Genomic DNA, 5,321 nt, shown 5'->3' with positions numbered 1-5,321 from the left:
GGCTGGCTGCTCTCGGGACCTGCTGCCCGGCCCCCTCTGCTCTTGGGACCCACAGCAAATCCATAACATAATGGATCCATGAAAAATGACCAGACACCTCTGGGTGACTACAATTCAGTTAAATATAATTTCCATCCCCCATCCCTTGCCCCCCACAATGCACAGAATGTTTTCTATCTGGAGAATAAAGTTGGTGAGCGTTCTAGTCAGTGATCTATGCACAGACATGGTAACCATGGTAGCTCTTACAATGGAAAACACCTACTTGAGGCTGGCCTACAGTTTCAGGGGTTTATATTAGAAACCAGGCTCTCTGACAGCCTGTCCCTCAGGGTCTCAGCGCTGGTAAACACCAGATTCACCATCATCTATTGTTGGTAGAGGCAGCACATTTCCCTGTCACTATGAGTTGTGTATTTATTTTTCCCTATGCAATGCAGGTGCCCTTTGAAAGGTCCCTCCCGACAGCATAGCCCTCTCTCGGTCATTCTCTCTGTCTTCCAGTCTCTCTGTATGTCCCCCTGTCTCTATCTCTATTTGTATCTCATGTCCCCACTCCAAGAGGGCCTTTCGTTCTCCCCTTCCCCAATAAACCTCTTATGTGAGATCGATTGCAGGGTGTGCTGATGTGGGAGAGTCTTCTGTTTTGTGTTGATTTCATTGGTTAATAAAGAAACTGCCTTGGTCCTTTAATAGGACAGAAAATTACGTAGGCGGAGTAAACAGAACAGAATGCTGGGAGAAAGAAGCCGAGTCAGGCAGTCGCCATGATTCTCCAACCCCAGATGGATGTAGGCTAGACTCCTTCCTGGTAAGCCACATGGTGCTACACAGATGATTAGAAATGGGTTAATCATGATGTGAGAATTAGCCAATAAGAGGCTGGAACTATTGGGCCAGGCAGTGTTTAAAAGAATAGTGTCCGTGTAATTATTTCGGGTATAAAGCTAGCCAGGTGGCGGGACTCAGCCCGCCGCTCCTTCCCATCTACAGAGTGCGATCCATAAATCCTAACAGTTTGGTCCATTATTGTCTTGGCAGGAATCATGGCAGTGTGCAGACACACAAGGTACAGGAGGAGCTAAGAGTTCTACATCCAGATCAGCAGGCGCAGGAAGTGACCTGAGCTTCTGAGATCCCGAAGCCCATCCCCAAGTGACACATTTCCTCCACCAAAGCCACACCTACTCCAGCAAGGCCACACCTCCTAACAGTGCCACCCCCTAAGGACCAAGCTTTCTAATGCAGGAGTCTGGGGTGGGGTAGGGGTAGCATTCTTATTCAAACCACCACCGCAGACAACCTGGCCACTGACCTCTTATCCAGCCTGGTTGACTCTGTTCATGGCACAAAGGGCTGGGGAGAATGAGGTCATTTCCCGGGCAGTGGAGTTAAAAGTTCAGGATGAGCAATAGCCAGTGTCCAGAGGCACTATCCTTACTCATCCTGTGGCTGTGCCAAGACCCAGCTGGGTTCTCATTCCCCTTTTTGGCCTCCCCAGATGCCTGTCTACTTCTCCAACATGCCTACTAATCCCAAGAGATACCCAGAACACTGCTAGAACATTCTTTTTTTCTGTTTGTTTGCTGCAGCTGGCCTCAATATAAGGCCAAGAACCTTCCCTAACTTAGAAGCTGCCTGCTGAAAGACTCTGGCCCACACGAGTGGACAACAGGTCTCTACTCACAGCAGAGTTCCTCATTAGAGGGACACAGGCCAGGCAGGAAGGGGCTGAGCCCCACTCAGGACTGCTGAGGACACTTAGGTTCTGCTTTACAGTTGGCTCATACTAGGGGTCACTGAGCATTGTTTGATACAGAAATCCTCCAGGATTCTTACACACAACATACACACACACACACACACACGCACACACACATTCAAATACACACACACATATACAGATATACATATATATATACAGATATACATATACACACACTCAGACATACACATATGTGTATACACATGCACACAAACATGCACACATATACACTCACACACACATATATGTATACACACATACAGTCACATGTTGACAGAGGTTTCTGTCCCGCCCAGTCCTGCAGCCATTCATTCCCAAAGAAACACAGAGTCTACATTAATTATAAACTGGTTGGTCTATTAGCTTAGGCTGCTTATTAATGCTTATAACTTATATTGGCCCATGATTCTTGTCTGTGTTAGCCATGTGGCTTGGTACCTTTTATCAGTAAGACATTCTCATCTTGCTTCCTCTGTCTGGATGATTCCTGCAGATTCAGCCTTTTCTCTTCCCAGAATTCTCCTGTTCTGGTTGCCCCACCTATACTTCCTGCCTGGCTACTGGCCGATCAGCATTTTATTAAACCAGTACAATTTTTGAAACTTTACAGGGTACAAGACCATTGTCCCACAGCACTCCCACACATACACACACATACACTCATGCACACATACACACACACACACACACATATATATACACACATATACTCACACACATATACATACATGCATATATATATGCATACATACATACATACACGTACATACATGCACACATACACACACAGTGCTGGAGGATGAACCTAACTTCTTCACACATCCTAAGCAGACATGTCATCATTGAGTAAAACACCTAGCCCTAGAAAAATAAACTTTTTATTTTAGTAGCAGGGATAGAGCTCAGGACCTCATGTATGCCAAGCAAGTGCCTTGCCTCTGAGCTAGAGTCGCAGCCCTGAAGAAAAATATTTTCAATGTCCCCTTTGCTTTCCTGAAATCAGATTTACAAATAATTTGCAATTTTTAAAAATTATATTTTAAAGGATTCTTTGACACTACTGTTAGGATGCCTTGTTGGAGTGGGGATTCTTCAAACAGATGGTCTCTCCCTCTCTTTTCTCTCCTTCCTTCCTTCTTCCTTCCTTCCTTTCCTTCTTTCTTTCTTTTTGGTCTTGCAGGACAGGATTTCTCTGTGTAGCTTTGGGACTTGTCCTGGAACTCACTGTGTAGACCAGGCTAGCCTTGAACTCACAGAGATCCACCTGTCTCTGCCTCCCAAGTGCTGGGAATAAAGTGTGTGCCACCCAGCTACAGATGGTCTCTTATTGAGAGAGATTTAAAAAAAATAAGTGTTCTATGATGAAAGCCTGGAAAAATTGTAATGGTCTGCTCTGTCCCTTTAAGAGACAAGCCATGCCCACTCCCTCCCTCCCACCCATCCCCTCTGCTGAGGCAAGCTGATCTTCAGCTTCCAGCCTGAGTCCCTTCTCTTTTCTTGGTATAGAAGAGTCTTCTTTCTATGTGTTGCTTTCATTGGTCAAATAAAGAAACTGCCTTGGCCTTTTGATAGGACAGCAGCTTAGATAGGAGGAGTAGACCCAACAGAATGCTGGGAAGAAGGCAATGAGGCAGACGCCATGGCTCTCCTATCTGAGACGGACATAGGTTAGACTCATCCCAGTGAGCCACAGTCACGTGGTGCTACACAGCTTATTAGAAATGGGTTAATTAAGATGTGAGAGTTAGCCAAGAAGAAGCTAGAATAATGGGCCAGGCAGTGTTTAAATGAATACAGTTTCTGTGTGATTATTACGAGTAAAGCTAGACAGGCAGTGGGACGTGGCCCGCTAGCCTTATCACTACATTTTCTATCTCGCTCTCAAAGGGGCAGCTTCTATCTCTCCCCACTTCTCCCCTTCCCCCTTTTGTCTGTCTGTCTGTCTCTCTCTCTCTGCCCATCTCTCTCTCTCTGCCCCTCTCTCTGTTCTTCTCCCTTCTCCCCTTCCCTTTCATAATCCACTAAATAAATATCCAACCTCACTCTGCATGGCATGCCTATCCATCTGTTTCTCACCCTCCACATGATTCCCTGCCTAGGACCAGCTGCATTCAGAGACCTGTATGGCACAGTCTTATGGCATGCCTATCTGTCTGTCTCTCCTTGTGGGACTTGATGCCCCTCATGGCCCACTGCAGCCACTTGGGGTACTGTGCCATCTCTGCCTGGGACTGGCTGCTCTCCTGACCTGCTGGCTGCCCCGGCTTGGGGACCTGCGGCATTGTCTCATAGCTTGCTGCCTGCAGCAGCCACTTGGGAACCTGCAACATTTTTACTTAATCCATTACAAAAATGCTCTCTTTGTGTTTGGCCTGAATACATGTCTGTATACTGCATGCTTGCCCAGTGCTTGTGGAGGTCACAGAAGATGATGTCAGATCCCCTGAGGTTGGAATTGCAGACAGCTGTGAGCCCCCATGTTGGAGCTGAGCATTGAACCTGGGTCCTCTGGAAAATCATTCAGTTCTTCCAACTGCTGAGTCATGTCTCCAACTCCTCTCTCATTCTTTTATGCAGACTTATCCACTGAGAAGTTAGGCATCAGAGATTTCTGCTCTTAGGCTGGAGTGACGGCTCATGATTAAGAGCATTTTTTGCTATTGCTCTTGGAAAGGACCGGGGTTCAGTTCCCAGCACAAACTAACTGTAACTCCAGTTCCAGGATATCCAACACCCTGGCTTCCAGGCGCCAGGCAAGCACGTGGTCACATATACACATGCAGCCAAAACAACCTTACACATAAAAATAAATATTTAAAAAATCTGGTCTACCTAATACTTTCTAATACATATATTTTCTTTCTATACACATGCACATATACACAAACACACCCACCGTTGGAGGCGGCTGGCGTAAGAAACTGGCTCATGAGGATCCTAAAAGTGTCTAATTTTTGCTATGTTCAGACTCCTGGTTTTTATTCTGACAGGGTCCAGCAATACGGCTTTCACACCTGTCCTGGTTAGTTTTTTATTTGTTTGTTTTTTCGGTTTTGTCCATTGGACACAAACTAGAGTCTTTTGTGAAGAAAGAACCTCCACTGAGAAAGTGTCTCCATCAGAATGGCCTGTAGGCAAGCCTAAGGGGCACTTTCTTAACTGATGTTTGACGTGGGCGGGCTCAGCCCACCGCAGATGGTGCCACCACTGGACTGGTGGTAGTTCCAAGTGGAACACAAAAGCAGGTTGAGCAAGGCAGTAAGCAGCACTCCTCCATGGCCTCTGCCCTGACGTCCACTGGGGACTCATGTACAGTTGTAAGATGAAATTAAACCATTTCCCCAAAGTGTCTTCTCGTCTGGTCTTTCATTACAGCAACAGAAACGTAAGTAAGACAGGACTGTTGGTTGGTTGGTTTTGTGGTTCATTGGTTTTTCAGACTCCTATGTTGTGGCAGCTGGTTTACTCATTGTCTTTGCTGTTTTCTTTGCCCTCCCGCCCGCCTTATGTGCATACGCCACTACTTATTTACCTATCCTATTTGCAAAGTGCATTT

The sequence above is a fragment of the Chionomys nivalis genome, chromosome 15 (assembly GCF_950005125.1).
Source record: "Chionomys nivalis chromosome 15, mChiNiv1.1, whole genome shotgun sequence".
Classification (NCBI taxonomy): Eukaryota; Metazoa; Chordata; class Mammalia; order Rodentia; family Cricetidae; genus Chionomys; species Chionomys nivalis.
Note: the sequence above shows the minus strand (reverse complement) of the source record.